The sequence below is a fragment of the Olea europaea genome, unplaced genomic scaffold (genome assembly GCF_002742605.1).
Source record: "Olea europaea var. sylvestris unplaced genomic scaffold, O_europaea_v1 scaffold1469, whole genome shotgun sequence".
NCBI lineage: Eukaryota > Viridiplantae > Streptophyta > Magnoliopsida > Lamiales > Oleaceae > Olea > Olea europaea.
In genome coordinates, this window is record NW_019232246.1 from 76,384 (window position 1) to 95,621 (window position 19,238).

General features: G+C 31.7%; 1 pseudogene; it reads right to left on the reverse strand.

The window, feature by feature from the left end:
• Window positions 1–7,032: 7,032 nt before the first annotated feature.
• LOC111376197 lies at window positions 7,033–10,965 on the reverse strand (annotated as a pseudogene).
• Window positions 10,966–19,238: the final 8,273 nt, after the last annotated feature.

Below are 19,238 nucleotides of genomic sequence, written 5' to 3' on the forward strand. Positions count from 1 at the left end.
AGAATATCCAGACTATGATTTCATTCATCCTTTTCTTTTATTTTAATCCAATCATGTCCGATTAAACCTTTAGTGGCTAGGATTAATGATGAGATCTTTGTGTTTGAATAATATGAAATTGCTCATTTTTGTAAAATTCTTGCATTTCTGGTTCATTGTGTACCATTCCCTTATACTGTTTTGATACTTGATCTACATTAAGACGTTTCTGTGATTTATGTTGCTTTCGAGATATTCGATACATATTAGCACATGTTAATAAACAACATAAGATTTTATAAATAGATAGAGACATCATTATGATTTATGAAATCATTAAGCAATAGTATTTGTTAATGAATTTGTTCGTTATTTAATCAGAGAGAGTTAGATTTATATATAGTTATAAAATTGATAGACCTCAAGAGAGGCTATTGATTAAATAGGATCATTGACTTTCAACATAGGTCAAGCATTGACAAGAACGGATAATTGCTAATTAATCCATGTATCCTAGTGCTTTATGTGATTGGATTTTACTCTACAACTCGTACATGTTAAATTCAGATAATTTAGTTAACAGTTTCGAAAAAAAGAAGAAATTTAAAATCATAAACTTAATTACATTTTTTCATTGTTAGAGTTAATCAAGATTAAAGTAAGGTCGATAACCAATCTTCATGAAACAATACTCACTCTTCACTTTATTACTTATTACAATCCGTCCATTTACATGACAAAATACAACATTAATGATAACATTATTGTAGAAACATATTTTCCTCTAAATAAGTAACAAAAAGTTATTATAAGCATAATCCAACATATAAATCTCTCTTTTCAAAAGCAAATTGAGAAAAAATTAATTTTCTTGTCATTTAATTATTTATTTATACGATATCTTGATGTCCTTTATACCTTCAAACACTACGCCTCATTTTTTGCTCCATTTTAATTTTTATATATTTTTCTCTTTTTCTTTTCAACTATACATTTTTCAATAAAATAATATTACATGTAAATCCAAAACTTTTCTTTCTTTTTTAAGTACACATTCCCCAAAGAATCACTATTTTGAAATACATTTTTTCCTCAAAAGCTCATCAAATTGGAGTCCAAACAAGGGCCATGCATTATCGTTGGATTCAAATTGAAAGGCGAAAATTGGAGCTTCTTGTCAGTTCACTAACAGCACTTTCCACTTCTCGAGGCAATGGATGGAGGCATTGTAGATTGATCAGGTTCTAGGACATCTAATTTGTTGGATTGTGTGTCCATATAATATAGTTTTGTTGATGTAAAAATAACACTATTCTTATATTAAATAAAATTGTGTTTACTTCGTTTATTACATTTATTTATTGTTGAGTATGAAAATTAAAGTGTCTATGATTATTTGTGATAATATAAGTTAGGGTATTTGTGTCGAGAAGTACAATGTTACCCAACTTATATTTTAATCATGAATAATTTATTCACAACCAAAGTATAAGGTTTGACACCTTGTACCAGTTGTAGTGTTGATCGATTTATTATTCAGGTTTATGATTTGTATTTATTGCAGAAATAGTTAAAGGTGATACTAGTGCATTTGAATAAATTCAACTTGATCACTGTCATCTAAATCCCTCGACATAATTATGTATACATTTTCTTGATTTTAATGGTTATTTGATTTATCAATGGGTGAGATCAATTTAATTGGTCAAATATTTCGATGAGTTGGAAAGAATGAACGAATTAGAAAATATGAATTCGTGTCCGAATCATCACCCTGAAAAATAGGTAGAGTGACTACTTAAATATTTTTTGTTAAACGATTAAAATATGAGCTCAGTGTTTAGCGACGACAAAACTTCGACATCTGTCATTAGTTCAAATGACTGTTTAAGAAAAATGATACTTAAGTTAGTGGGTATAATTAGAGGGGCAAAATTGTCATTTATACTCATACCTAATTATAGAAAATCTTGGATGGAGATAAAATATATATACGGCAGGTGAAAGGAAAGTATTATAGATTTATTGGCTAATGTATATTACAAGTCTCTTGCCTTTAGTGGGAAAAAAAGACTTATAATTAGATTTGGTGGTTTAGAGTCGACTATACATGATTTAATTATTAGATTTGGATAATATATGTCTGATACCACCATGTGGAAGCTTAATAAAGTATTGGACTTAATTGCAATTATAATAAAAGTTTTGGGCTTAATTATAATTACAATAAAATTTTGTACTTAATTGTAATTATCATAAAAATTGTAAACTTAATTGTAATTAAAATTGAAGTTCTAGGACTATACATGTACTTAAATGTAAATTAATTGGGTGTAAACTTTAATTAAGACTCCTTATTTGTATTTTAGTTAACACTCATATTTGAATGAAGAATTATTATTTTATAAGGATTTAACTATTCTATCTCTATAAATAGAGACTAGATAGAATTTAGAATTTCCACAATAATCATTATACATAATTTCATAGTGGTCAAATTTGGAAAGAGAGAATAACTATTTTCTTACTTTTCAATTATTCAATCCAATAATTAGTTTCTTGATTTAGCCCTTGTTTGAGCCATATTATTTTCTTTAGAATGCATTTTTGAATAATAAATAGATAAAAAATGTGTAGTTAAAAAATAAAGAAAAATTTTGAATTTGCGTGTAATATTATTTTATTGAAAAATGTGATTGAAATGATGTCAAATTACTATTTAAGAATTTATTTTTTTTAAAAAATGTAACTCAAACATGACCTTAATTAAGCCCTTGTTTGAGCAACATTATTTTCATAAGAATGTATTTTTGAATAGTGTATTGATGAAAAATGCGTGGTTACAAAATAAGGAAATGTTTTGGATTTGCGTATAATATTATTTTATTGAATAATGTGTGGTTGAAATAATATCAAATTGCTGTTTAAGAATGTATTTTTTATTTTTTTTTAAAGAATGTGGTTCAAAACGGGGCCTAAATGAAAGTATCCACCCACCGGTATAGTTTTGAATTTGGAGAATACCATAAAAAACTTAAAGGCTTGAAACATCAAAGTTCTTGCAATTAAAAAGCTGAAAGTTCGTAATCCTAAAAGCTAGAAGTTCGTGATAGAATTAATTCAAGAATCGACCATTGAATTTAGGTCAAAATTCGAATCCTTTATTATCGATATAATATACATGTGAATATCTAAACGATCTTGTTTATTAAATTAAAGAAATTGTAAATTTCTAGGTAATTCTGCTTCCGAATTCCAAAGCATTTAGCCTTTTAGATTCCCCTTTTTTTATAAATCAAGAGGTATACATCGAAAACATATCGGAAAAACGAGAAATAATCCATAAGAATTTTGCAGGAAAAAACAATGAAGATTTTGAAACCAATGAATAAATCCGACTTCTGAAATTTCTTACGACAAGTTATATTATCTAACAGGGTATCCGCTCGGTGAACCACTTCATGACTGAAAATGGAGCCTTGATTAAAGCCAGTGCAAACTCGACCAACACGGTCACACAAAAGCAACATGACACAAGCAGCTCAGTGTAATCCTGCAACACATGTCCAAGTTTTAGTTACCATTAAAAAAAAAAAAAAAAAAAAGCAAAAAATATGAGCAAACTATATGACAATATAAAAACATGCACATCAGGTTTAATGGTCTGGTGATTTTTGTGGACACGTGTAGGGGCTGGATTTAGGTCCCATTTGGAATACGGATCTGGACTGTTTCGTATAAGAATGAAGATACCAGAAAGAAGGACAGGAGGAGTTGTTACAACCTTTTATGTAATAATGTTCTCTTTAAATAATTTTTTTTATATATATTTGTCGAAAATTAATAAGAAATCAATGACTCAACGGAGAACACCAAGTTTATATATTGACAGGAAGTCAGAAACAAAGAATAATTAAAAAAAGCGTTTTTAATGGCTGAAGGTTATAAATATATACACACCACAGCAGCACATGTATTTTTTCTCCTCTATATTGGAAAATGAAAATGGATTATATTACGAGAATAATGTATTTTATAGCTTCCCTGTCAGCCGCGGATTGGCTGAACCATTAACATCGTCTACATACCATGAGTGTGCGTTGGCATCACATGCTGTGTTTATAAGAATCTTTAAGCATTGTGGTACATAATCAATGTTGCGTTGTTCACCAAATTTCTTTGTTATCATATGATATATTATATTATATAGAATAATAAGCATTAGCGTGTAATCAAGAAAGACAACCCTGTCGTTGCACGCAACTTATTGGATTAATCGAAGAACCATGCTCTGTGTACAGATAGATTTGTCCAATGAAGTTACAAGTTGTCAGATGACAATATTTTATTGGAATTTGACCAAAAAGCAAATTTGAAACATCCAATCAAGGGTTGAGATGTACACTATTTTGACACTCTCTCCTGTACAAGGGGTTTATTCCTTATTCGGAAAGCACTACAATAAAGTTGACATTTGACGAAGTATAGTTACTTGCCATTGTGATTGGCTAAAACGACTATGCATGAGATGAGAAAAAGGACATTCTCTTCACGTATATGAGTCAACCAAAGCTGTGTAAAACACATCATCAACCTCAACATTCGATCTCAAAATGCACCGTGAATGCACTGCTACATTCCTACTAGTTGACCCCTTAACGATCCTATAATCTTAAGATTTATTGAAGCATTAATATATTCATTACTTGCCACAAATACGTTGCAACTAGTTAGTGAGTTATCTTTCTCATTTGAATTCAAGTCATTGTTTTTAAAATATATTTTTTTTCTCAAATTCATTTTTAATAATATATTCTTAAAAAAATTCATTTTACAGATTTTTATCATAATTTACTAAATTAACTTCACACAATGACTAAATTTAGGGGTTGTAAGAATTTTACTATGAGACTAAAAGTTAATTTTGGTCCAACTTTCGGTTTTGTATTGTATAATTAAATTGGAACGAATATGCCAAGACAAATAGCTGTTGGGTAAAACATGATTTGTATTTAGAGAATATCAAAATAAAATTATAAATTAACAAAATACTGTAAATTATCAATTAGGGAATAGAAGATAAATTGTAGAAAGAGGGACCTTTTAGAGAGTCACATCAAAAATATTATCTTAAGGTATTGTGGCACCCTCTTCGTGAGGCACTATCAAAATTGCACGACCCCCAAGATAAAACCCCTAAAGCTCAAATCCAATTCTCCTATTTGTAGAACCAAATAGAGAGATTGGACAATCATTCTTCTTGTTGCCCGAAAACCCAAGTGTGACATATATGAGCACATGTGCAACATTCATTCTTCTTGTTGGCCGAAAACCCAAGTATGACAAATACGAACACATATTTATATAATATATGCATAGATAGATCTTCCTTTTTTCATTTAGAAATCTTCTTCAACTCTTTTTTTATGGTATACACGCTACGTGAATCGTATATTATAAAATTAAGGGAAAAGAAAGAATAATATTAGAAAATTGAGAAAGACAAAAACTAATTAATGTAATTTATTGACACTCAACATCACATAAATAAGGTATAAATAAGATACAATTATCATTTATAAATAGTATTTAATTCACAATGCTCTCATTCAATGACAAATTGTTAGGACGGGACAAAACTCCATAACCAAATTGAGCGATTTGATTTATTTTTTCTTAAATTAAATACCCGAATAGACCATCAAATTTGGTTTGATTCCTGGTGCTATACTAAGAATCGAATCTTCCTAATTTTTCATATTAAATAAGTCAAATTATTTTAATTTTTATAAATAAATTTGTCAACTAATTAATTGATCTCAAAAATATCATTTTTCTACTTCGTTTTCCAATTAATTGAGCTCAAAACATCATTTTTTTATATTCACCCCAAACCAAACTTTGTAATTCAAATTTCAAATTATCAAAATTGAGTGACCTAAGTGTTTTTAATCTTTCTGTTGTTTCTCAAATAATCAAAGCTGAGGTTAAGCCTATCTTCATCTTTTAATTTTAATTTTAATTTTTATTAATTTTTATTATTTTTTGTCTTATTCAATGAGTTTCTTCCACATTGATCAAGGTAAGTTTCATCTCATTCTTTTCAAATAATTTCTCACACTTAATATATGAACATTATAATTTATATCTAGTGTTCAATGTAGTTGAATTAATGTAGTGTTGTTCTAAGAGCTAAAATTGAATGTGTCATTAGTTGGATAAATATAATATTTTTGTAAATGTTAAAAATTTAATTATGGTATAGAATCAAATAGAACCTTAATTCCATAATTAAATTTAGACCCATTGGTTCCACTTATTAAATATCCGAAAATTCTATTTCGGTTCAATTTTCTTTAGCATCGAGCCGAACCGAACAATATCCAACCCTACTAATTATACATCATCGGCCTTGTTAAGAATCTTGTTCAATAAAAATTCAAAGTGATAAAAATATCAAGCGAATGTAAAATAGGATACAATTAATAATAAAAATTGAAGTAATGAAATATTGTCTCATTAAATTTTGATAGAAAAACCCAATGGATTAAAACCATGGCAAATGTACAGCTACTCTTTCTTGATTTCAATTAATGAAAATCATTGAATCATGTTATCCATATATTGTGTGCAAATGTCTTTAATACATCATCTTTCAAAAATTTGTATCAAACAATTTTAGTTATTATGTTCCATTTTGCCTTGTAGCACTCAAGTAATAATATTTATATGCAAGATATTCATCTTCTTACTTTACTTTAATCGGCATGATAGTCCAAATAAAAAGATATCTTACTGTTGCTCTTTTCAAGAGTTTCATATATTCTTTTTCCCCCTCATAAAGAAGCATATGATTTATATTGTGTACACAAAATTTTGGTAACAATTAACCATTAATATTACAGCAAATGACAAAGATTTGAATATGAAGAGAAATGCGACCCATTGAAGGTAATTCAGGTAAGTTATATTGTACGTGTAATCACAACTCTAGAAATAGGAATATGGTGATCCATAATTTTGCCTCCTACCCTGCTCATTTGCTAGTGACAGTTCAAAAAGTCCTTATTTTATTTTTGTTCGTGACATTTAATTGTAATTGTCACCATTTTTAACATTCATTCCGGATTTAGGTACACAGGTTCAATAGCAAGAACTTACATCCAAGATCTTCCATTATTCCACTGCCAATCTAGATAGGTAAACTAACTCCAAATAGGAAAGTGAGACAATTCGATTGCTACTAAAAACTTATTTTGTTGGATATGCAGCATGCTTAGCAATACCACACATGCCTTCTCTGGCTTTGATGCCCCTTTGCACCCTGATGTACCCTTTTTCTCCCCAGTCTGGACCCCAAGAATTTTTCAATATCCAATACTTGGTACCATCTTTACTTGCACCATACCCAACTATTGCAGCAATGTGGTTTAGATTCGTTCCACACTTGCCGGTTAGAATCCCATTCTTGTAGAACTGGAACTGACTTCCGTCAATTGCAACAGAGACGGGTCGGTTAGCCACAGCCTTTAACAGTGCTCTCTCATTATTTTTGGGAATACAGTGATGGCCAGTTATCGTTGCTACAAAAGAGTATGACTTAATACCACTGCAAGTTCCTTTTTTTGCACTGTAAGGATAGTTTTTGTCTGAGGTGAGGCCATGATTTTTCTTAACAAATTCAAAAACATGTCCATCCAGCCACCATTGCAGGCATCCGAAGTACTTATACAGTCTATTATTTGTTGCTCAGATAATGAAACTAAATTTCCAGTTTTGATCTTTATAAGGCCTTCAATAGCAGCCACTGCTCCAAATACCCAGCAACTTCCTACGTATCCATAGCAAATACGATTAATTAATGAAGGATGAAAGGAAAGATGAAAGTTGAAACATATTAGGAAACACAGTTTGGTGTCAATATGACTAACCACATTGTCCTTGGTCCTGAACCGGGGTAACAGCTCCCCTTGCTCTCCAGTCAAGACTAACTGGTAGTACCTCTACATTTTCGTACATGAACGAGGTTGTTGACGATGTCTGAAAGGACGGAGTAGAGTTTCTAGTGTACATAGCAAGGAACTCTTCATTGGTCAAGTCTGCAAATTTGTTGATCCCGAGCTTGTATGTGTTATTACCAGCTCTGTTGAAGCTTTCTATGAACTCTACATTATCTTTGAACACCTTAAATCGCTTCTCTTTCTCTTCATTACTCTTGTAAATGCGTCTATGTTGAGCCATCCATTTCTCAAGTATTATTGACATGTCATGATCATTAGATGAGCATGATGTTTCCCGATAAAATGATGCTGCAAAAATAAAGAGAAGAATGAGAAAACAATTTTCTCGAAGAGAAGCCATTGTATGGAAAAATCTGGAAGATTTTTCATGCAAAGGATGCCTTCCTCTTTAAAAAGTTGATAAACGGATAAAGAGTTCAGAGTTACTTAGAAAGAATAAACCAGATGCTGGTTAGGCCTCTGCTAGGGTATTCCATATGTTTTACATCTAGGATTGTATTTGCCTTCCATCTATATAGAACTTTTTTCGCATATAGCAATGATGCATCCGATAAATCTGGGCAGTGTGTGCAATGTACATTTTCTATGGTTTTAGGTACTTGTTGAAATTGATAGCAATGCACAATGTGTGCAATATTCAGTTTCCACAGTTTTAGGGATCAGTTAAAAGCCAGTTTGTGTGTGCCCATAAGTTCTTCAGTGGCCGGCACAAAAACTCCTTCAATCATTAATTTCAGTGAAAATACTCGTTGTAATCCATAAATTTAGATGTCCAAGCTACCTTTGGAGATTTCAGTTCTATACTCTCCTTATCAGCTACACCTCATGGGCTCCATAGTTAATATACCCTGAGTATGTCCTTCCTATTCTTAAATAGATAGGCTTGAACTGGAAACAAAATATGATGAAGCAAAATTCCATGACTAGCTTCCATATTTTATTTTATTTTTCACTTTCAAAGAGAAAATCTGAATTTTTCAAGTATAAATAAAAACTGAGTTTACAGATTGAGACAAGCAGCTTCACCTGTAAAGCCTCGGTGTTACTATCAAGTCATCTTGTTTCTCCTTAGGTTACACAAACCTGGATAGACCATTTTTTTTCTTTTTAGGAAGATAATTGAGAGTGATCTCTAGCTCTTCTGGGGTCTATGCTCAGACAACTTGCTCTAGAGTACTTCGTACGAAACTCAGGGACATTGAAGTAGATTATCTCATGATTATCAATCATCTAAAACCCTGTGCCAAGAATATTGGGGAGTTACCGATCTATTTTCATGGTCAAATCAGTGGTAGCCTTGACACTCGTATAAAAATAAATTTCCAGTGAATGATTATAAAATTTGAGGCATATGCAACTGCAGGTGTTACTGATGCAGGAACAAATAGACATTTTAATGGTTGTAACCAATAAACATGTAAGATGACAATAGTTGAACCAACCCAAGAGAAGACAATACCTTCCATTATTCCCCTAACCTTCATCAACTCTCTGAGTTGCCTTGAGCTATCCAAATTTCCAGACTCAGCTAATGTATTGGATAATGCAACATATGCCCCAGGTTGACTCTTGGCATTAACCTTGAAAACCTTATTGTCAGCACTGTTAGCCAACTCCACATTGTCATGCAATCTACAAGAACCAAGCAAAGCTGCCAAAAACATCAGAATCAGGATTGTCAGTCATTTGCTTTACAGATTCATGCTTCCAATACGCCCTAAGAGATTAACCGTACAAGCACAATACTCCAATCTCAGTTTCACCAAGACAATCTGTATACATGCTCTGAAATATCTGCCTTTCTTTAGCAACTAATCCGGCATGGGCACAGGCAGACACATCACCAAAAAATGTAATGTAACTTGGCACAGTGGGACACACCATTAATTTTCTATCTAAGAGCTCAAGTGCTTCATTTGGACTCCCATTCTTCCTGTCTTCATCAATCATAAAAGTCCATGAAAACACATTCTTTGTGGGCATGTGATCAAAACTAGTCTTGCATCCTCAATTTGCCTACATCGGGAATACATGTCTGTCATAGTACTTCCCAATTTTATGTCCATTAAAAAATCAGTTTTCATAAGTTGTGCTTGAACTAGCTGATCGATTTCAAAAGCTGAAAACACGGAGTAAGCTCCAATGAAGCTCACATAAGTTTGATCTTTTGGGACTATCTTAGCCCTTGCATATCAACATAAATCTCAATCGCCTGCTCAGCTGTTTCAAGTGGTTGCTTTAACCATCATTCATAGTATTTAAGCCACCACACATTTCTCCACTGACTTTTCAACCACATCTTCAGCATCCTCCACATCCCAATGATTCATGTAACCCGTGATCATTGACATACAACACACCAAATTCTTCTCCAATATCAAATTAAACACTCTTTTTTCTCCCACTTCACCCTTCCATTCTTCAAGCATAAGTCAACCAAGGTCGTGTAATGTGAATTGAAACAAAAAGATGCCTTATAAAGCACATCATCAATCTCAATGTAAGGTCTCACTATATGCGCATGAACCTCCCTCCCTATATGCTTTGAATGAATTGCCACATTTAAATTAGTTGAGCCCTTCAGGACCATGGAGTAGGTATATCCATTAGGACTTCCAATAGAATAACACCGTTCCCGAACCAAATCAAAAGATTCTCAACAAACCCATATTTCGTATAGCCCGATATTATGTAACTATAAGCCAGGAAAAGTTTGTCTCGGCAATTCATCAAACACCTGGCGGACCATAAGACAGGCAAGATTATATGTAAAGAATAAGAAACTTAATAAAAATTACTATTTAGATTGGATTTTGAACCCAATTTTAAGAATGTAGGAATGGATCTTTTGGCCAAGGGAAAAATGGTCTGACTTTTGAGTTGATGCACTTTTGTAGAGCCAATGCAAGAGAAAATACTTGGCTTCGGCTGGAAAGTAAACTTGTCGGGTGGCACTGGCACTGGCCCATAGGGTTTCCCTTTAATTTTGGGTTTTTTTCCGTTTCTCATTTGTATTGTTCTATTGTAAAGGAAATTTGTAGCTGAGGTCCCACACCTTCAAATCGTAATAGATATATCCCAATTTTTTTTTTAGAAATATGTTTCCGTCCAAAAATCTATAAGTTGACCAAAAGTCAAGCATTTGACAATATTCTGATCAATTTTTTTAAAAAAAAAAAGCCAAATGATATTTTAACATTTAATTAATTAAAACAAAGGAAATTTATAGTGAGAGGTTCAAACTTTTCAAAAATGTGTAGTATAGTCCAAAATTTTATTGATTGTGCACCAAAAGGACCTTTAACCGTTTCCATCCAAAAATTTGTCAATTGACCAAAAGCTAATTGTTTGACCTTAATTTGACCAATTTTAAAAAATGCAAAACGATCTTTTAACATTTAAATAATTAAAACAATTGAAAAATAAAAACAAAAAAATAAATAAGAGAAATACCCCAACTCCTAACTTGCCTAATCTCTCCCATAGAACAAACCACATCTGCCTTAGCTGATGACTCTCGTAGTCACTTGAAGTGCTCTCACAACAGCATCGGTCATCGTTCCCGCCTCATTTCCTCCACCATCGTCAACTCCATTTTCCCCTAATGAGAACTGTTAGGGGCGCTTGGGGAGTTTTGGGTATCGGTTGTGGGGGTTTTAAAGTATCAATTTTGGTCATTTTTGAGGGGGTCCAATTTTAGGTGGTTTTTTATAGCGATCTTTAACATAGTTCAACTCATTTTTGGAAAGTACCATCCACTAATTGCAACCAAAGTTCCAAATTTTTAAAAAATTATAAATGAGTTAAAAATATATTCTTTACCCACCAAATTGGAGAGCATTGAAATTTTGATAAATTTCAATAAATTATATGTGTGAATCTATGATTCTATATATAAAAATCAATGCTTTTCAAGAAATGGAAATCAACATAAAAGAAACCCAAAAACTAGGGAAAAAATTAGTGGGTTTTGCTTATTTTTTTCTTATTTTGAGTGAAATGAAAACAATTTATAGCTATGGCAATGTCAGTAGCTTCTCTCTAAATGTCATCTTTCATGTCGGCGCTCTTTATGATTACTTTCTTGCCGAAGGCTATAGACCTAAATGAGGATTTTCGGTCTTCTGAGGATGTCGATATAGTAAACCGTAAATTTGAGTTTGGTGTTTAGCGTTGACTAAATCATATATATGATTGATTCACATAAATCATTGAAGAAAATCTGAGCTTAGGGAGTAAAAAAATGGCAAAAGCATCTTCTAGTTCTAAGCCGAAAAGGTATAAAATATTATGTTATGGATTACTTTTAGTTCTTCCACGCCCTCCTGGGACACGCGACAGCAATGTATATATGTGGTCTTTCAAACTTGTAAAGGTTTTATAATTTTATTTGAAATTTTAATGGCAAGCAACAATAAAGGTTTTGCTTTTTTTTTTCGGTTTTGATTTTTAAAAATATATTTTTAACTCGTTTGTAATTTTTTGAAAATTTAGGACTTTGATTGCAATTAGTTCATTGTTTTTCTTCTTTTTTTTGAGCCTATTTCATCGTATTTAAGAAACTACTCAGGATAAATTCTTCAACAGAAGACTCAAAAAGGGATCTGACAAGGCCAGGACCCTTTCCCTCCCCTTATTTTGAAATTTGAGTGGGTCAAAGGTAGGAGGTCTTGAACCATGAGTTAGTTGCGAAAATGCCCCTAGGAAGGCAGTCTACCACAAGATCAAGTTGGAGGAGCAGTCCGTCGTTTCCACGCCAATACAATATTCCATCAATCAAAGCATAATTCAAACTATACTGGCACCTGAGCTTTCTAAAGAATACCAATTCTTCCGAACCGAAGCGCACGCGCATACCTCTGTTATAATACTAAGTGGATTTATACAAAATATATTGTACTGCAAGTTCAATAGTATCTTGAACTCATATACCGATGCTATAGTAAACCGTAAATTTGAGTTTGGTGTTTAGCGTTGACTAAATCATATATATTATTGATTCACATAAATCATTGAAGAAAATCTGAGCTTAGGGAGTAAAAAAATGGCAAAAGCATCTTCTAGTTCTAAGCCGAAAAGGTATAAAATATTATGTTATGGATTACTTTTAGTTCTTCCACGCCCTCCTGTTCCACTTATCCCTTCAATCCCCAGGGATTCAGTACTCAGAGCATTTCCCTCGTATGCTGAAGCAAGAAAGCCCCAATCTTTTTTCAAGGCACGTGATTGCATTCCTAATTCTATCTTTGGTTCCTTCACCGCTTCCCGAAATTGACCTGATTAGCCACACCGGTCAAGGGCCTATTTCATCGTATTTAAGAGACTACTCAGGATAAATTCTTCAACAGAAGACTCACAAAGGGATCTGACAAGGCCAGGGCCCTTTCCCTCCCCTTATTTTGAAATTTGAGTGGGTCAAAGGTAGGAGGTCTTGAACCATGAGTTAGTTGCGAAAATGCCCCTAGGAAGGCAGTCTACCACAAGATCAAGTTGGAGGAGCAGTCCGTCGTTTCCACGCCAATACAATATTCCATCAATCAAAGCATAATTCAAACTATACTGGCACCTGAGCTTTCTAAAGAATACCAATTCTTCCGAACCGAAGCGCACGCGCATACCTCTGTTATAATACTAAGTGGATTTATACAAAATATATTGTACTGCAAGTTCAATAGTATCTTGAACTCATATACCGATGCTTCATTACCAGCACTCTTAGCTTCTTGTCTTTTCCCGAAAAGGTTTAACACAAAGTTACATTAGTCTAGCGGGTCAACATGATGTAATTATGAGCTCTTATTATTTTATATGATTTAAGAGTTGTTCAACAGGCTCTATACAGACCCTCACATGGGGCTAGGTCCCATGTGATTTTTTTCCCCAAAAATGAACCAACCACCCCATCCCAGTGTCTTATCTACGCCAAATCTGTAAACCTTCAACCTGTACACGTAGCGTGATTCGTTTGAATTATATAGGTTCTATCCAATACTTATTGATAGCTCCTTAATAACTTGAAACTAAGCCCCCATTTGGCCCCATTAAATTTTTTTTTTCTCTTACTTTCAATTACACAAGGCCTATTTCATCGTATTTAAGAGACTACTCAGGATAAATTCTTCAACAGAAGACTCACAAAGGGATCTGACAAGGCCAGGGCCCTTTCCCTCCCCTTATTTTGAAATTTGAGTGGGTCAAAGGTAGGAGGTCTTGAACCATGAGTTAGTTGCGAAAATGCCCCTAGGAAGGCAGTCTACCACAAGATCAAGTTGGAGGAGCAGTCCGTCGTTTCCACGCCAATACAATATTCCATCAATCAAAGCATAATTCAAACTATACTGGCACCTGAGCTTTCTAAAGAATACCAATTCTTCCGAACCGAAGCGCACGCGCATACCTCTGTTATAATACTAAGTGGATTTATACAAAATATATTGTACTGCAAGTTCAATAGTATCTTGAACTCATATACCGATGCTTCATTACCAGCACTCTTAGCTTCTTGTCTTTTCCCGAAAAGGTTTAACACAAAGTTACATTAGTCTAGCGGGTCAACATGATGTAATTATGAGCTCTTATTATTTTATATGATCTAAGAGTTGTTCAACAGGCTCTATACAGACCCTCACATGGGGCTAGGTCCCATGTGATTTTTTTCCCCAAAAATGAACCAACCACCCCATCCCAGTGTCTTATCTACGCCAAATCTGTAAACCTTCAACCTGTACACGTAGCGTGATTCGTTTGAATTATATAGGTTCTATCCAATACTTATTGATAGCTCCTTAATAACTTGAAACTAAGCCCCCATTTGGCCCCATTAAATTTTATTTTATTTTTTTTTCTCTTACTTTCAATTACACAATCTTTTATAAGATAATATTACACGTAAATCAAAAAAATTTCATTCTTTTTTAATCACTTATTTTTCAAAAAAAAAAAACTATTTAACCCATTTTCATTTCAAAAAATGGAGGCCAAACAGGAATTTTATAAGTGATGAAAGTTTAGAAAACTATAAACACGCAAAAAAGATCGTAGTAATCCAAAATAGAACACGAAAAAATAAAAATAGGTTCTGACACCCCCCACACGTCCCTAGACGTGCAACCTTAGGAGAGAAGCTTTCTTGTTCCTCTTTTCTAGAGTAAACCTCGCAGTCTTTGTATTCAGTTCCAACTCATCGTTGTAGTTAGTATTTTAGAGAACAGAAAAGGCAGAGGGGTGCCCTATTTTTTACCCTGTCCAAGAAGTTTAGAGAATAACTATGAACAATTGAAAGTTTGGTACACATAGAATCTAGCAAGCTCACATGCAAATGTTGGAAAATGGAAAAGTTTGAACTCTGAAAATTAAGAGTTGTTCAACAGGCTCTATACAGACCCTCACATGGGGCCAGGTCCCATGTGATTTTTTTCCCCAAAAATGAACCAACCACTCCATCCCAGTGTCTTATCTACGCCAAATCTGTAAACCTTCAACCTGTACACGTAGCGTGATTCGTTTGAATTATATAGGTTCTATCCAATACTTATTGATAGCTCCTTAATAACTTGAAACTAAGCCCCCATTTGGCCCCATTAAATTTTATTGTATTTTGTTTTGTTTTCATTATAGTTTAATATATTTTTTTCCCTCATTTTAATCACTTTACGATAAAATAATATTATAAGTAAATTTAAAAAAAAAAAATTTCATTTTTTTTTAATCACTTATTTTTCAAAAAAAAAAAAAAACTATTTAACCCATTTTCATTTCAAAAAATGGGGGCCAAACATGAATTTTATAAGTGATGAAAGTTTAGAAAACTATAAACACGCAAAAAAGATCGTAGTAATCCAAAATAGAACACGAAAAAATAAAAATAAAAATAGGTTCTGACACCCCCCTCACGTCCCTAGACGTGCAACCTTAGGAGAGAAGCTTTCTTGTTCCTCTTTTCTAGAGTAAACCTCGCAGTCTTTGTATTCAGTTCCAACTCTTCGTTGTAGTTAGTATTTTAGAGAACAGAAAAGGCAGAGGGGTGCCCTATTTTTTACCCTGTCCAAGAAGTTTAGAGAATAACTATGAACAATTGAAAGTTTGGTACACATAGAATCTAGCAAGCTCACATGCAAATGTTGGAAAATGGAAAAGTTTGAACTCTGAAAATGTCCTCATTTCAGGACGGAGGAGATGAATATTTGATGAAATAATAATGCTATTTACCCTCATTGAGTTTACAATCCCAGGTTAGGTAGCATTGCTACATAGTATTACTCTTGATGAAGTAGAGATCTAGATATTTTAATTTGGCTTTAATTTTGAAAGATTTGTTTCAAGATTTGTCTCATCATTTCTTCATACAACTTTTCGTGAAACAACTCTTGCATTTTTCTTGAATTGGCAATATTTTGAAAGGTCTTGCCTTTTAGATAAATAGACACATCCAAAAATTATAAATAAAACTTTCAATTGACATTTGATCATCAATTTCAAAAGATAATCTTCCTAAAATTATGCTTATCTTGTTCAAAAAATTTCAGAAAATCAGAAAGAAAAATGATACTCAAATAGGGAAAAAAGGGTGATCTGTCAGCTCATGATTGAGTATTTTTGTGGTTTGTTTTTCGAACTTTCAATGAAAACTTGTCAAGTATAGTTTGAAAAAAAAAATTATGTAACTGAATCTGGCCGTGTAGCATGATTGAATAAGATATTATGTTTGTCAGCTTCTTGATGACAATGATGTTAAATTTGTTAGTACGATATCCACTCTGTTTTGAAAGACAATTGCTCATAGACATTTGACTCTACGTGAGCAAATTTGTTATAAAGAGATGGTGGATTGGACATACTCTAATTATCTCTTTTATTACCTCTCCAATTATTTGTAAGTAGAATAAATTTTGTTTATAATGCATATACGTACACACGATTGTATTGTTAGATGAACATGTATTGTTATACATCTTCTTGATATAACATGAACTAAATCAAAATTCCGTTTTGTTTAGATAAAAATTAGATTTTTAATAGATTTTGATAAAATATATGATTGAAAATAAATTTAATGAAAAATGAATTTCATAAAACGAGTATTAAACAAAGTCCAAGAATGGCGTGAGAACGAGTTGATACCTGCTATCTATTTTTGTTGTTCAATCAATTACAAATTGACATATCATAACAAATTAAAATCAATCTTAGCATCAATTTTAATTTTTCATTATGTATCAATTTGTAATTGAACGGACAACAAATTGAACAACATAAATGAAAAGTAGATCTCAACTATTGTGAGAACGTACAAAAACGACAAAAGATTTTGGCAAGCTCGTAGATTAATTACATTAGTTTGGCCCTCATTAGTCATTAAAATTGTAATTAATTTTTATCTCTCTTTATTAACCATATATTATCTAATAAAATAAGGCTAATTATATTACCACTACAAATTTTAATTACTACACCACATTGTAATTACACTACAATTAAAATATATTTTCAATGAATACACCACAATAAATTTACAATTACTCCTAATTCAATAAAAACAAAGAATTGAAAAATAACATTAATATAATATTGTGGTATACTTATCACCAATATTAATCATCATTTTCTCAACATTTCCCCTCATTTAAATTGAATGTTTGTCACAAATAATTAATATGTCTGAAAGGATCCTTTAAAGTTGTCAGTAATTTGTTTATGTTACCATTTTTATTCGAAATGTAAATTTTTAATGTATTAGCAATTTCAGTTTTTAATCTTGGAAGTCTATTTTGGAAGCACTTTTAAGTGGAAATTAAAAAATTTTATTGACATCATCCTTATAATTTCATGGATAAAAAGGTTTTAATAATTCATTGGACGCATTTAAAACCCAACTTGAGGAAGCATTTATGACATATTTTTGATAAATTGGACATGTTTCATAATTGAATTAATAGACATAAATTTTATATACGATTTATTCATACTTCATCAGTAGTAAAGTATTACGTATAATTGTATATATTGAAGTCGTCGTCATTTTCCTAACATTTAGGACAAATAAAATTGAATTATGAGAAGTTATAAAAAAAATTAAATTTATTACGATCATGTAGAAAATACAATATAACAATAAAATCTTTTGTTGATTAAGAACAATTTTCAAAAATTTATATACCCCATTGACAAGTATCCACGAAAGCTGACACACCTATACACAAAGTCATTTATGGTTTACCTATATATATGCAATTCATGGTAATGAGTGGTACAGCTTGTGTATGTTCCACATGATGGATGCGCGTAATTCATGAAATTATGGTGAGTATATATACGCGTAAATTCATAAACCCATTTAACAATTAAAAATTAGAATCTTACATATTTGTTTTAAAATCATAACAAATTTGTTTAGCTTAACAAAATAAAAATAAAAAAACAAATTCTTAATTTTCAAACTTGAAAAATAAATTCATTTCCCGTAAGGGAAAAAATTATCTTGTCGCCATGGAAGAAAACAAAAGCCGCTGGAAAAAATTATAAACAATGAGATGTTGAGGAAAAAGAAAGAAAGAAATTATGCTTATATTTGTGGTGTAATAATAATTTATTTAATTAAAAAGTATACTAAAATTCTAATTGTGTAATTTTACTTAAGGATGTTTTATTAAATAAGAAAATTGTGGTGCACTTCATAAAATTTGTAGTGGTAATATAATTATCCATAAAATAATATTACACGAATCAAGGATTTTTTTCCTTTTTAATCACATATTTTTTATAAAAAATATAATACTATTTCAACCATTAAAATTTTAAATAATGGGTACAAACGGTCTAGGGTCTTGTTTCCAAGAATCTCACTGTTCGACACTCAATTTAACCATTCTTATAATTGAGCCTTTGTTTGGTGCCTATTGTTTTAAGTTTTGACACTTTTTTTATTATAGGATCATTTTTAACAATACGTTCATAAAATAAGACATTCCACACTTAAATCAAAATTTTTTTCATACTTTTTAATTGTACGTTCTCCTAAAAATAATATTTAAAACTTTTTTTATTTTGAAATAATGGGCACCAAACAGGACTAAGTCCTTGTTTGAGTCATATTATTTTCATAAAAATTCATTTTTGAATAGTGTATTGATGAAAAAGTGTTGCTAAAAATAAGAAAAAAATTAAATTTGTACGTAATGTTATTTTATTAAAAATGTGTAGTTGAAATGAAGTCAAATTACTATTTAAGAATGTATTTTT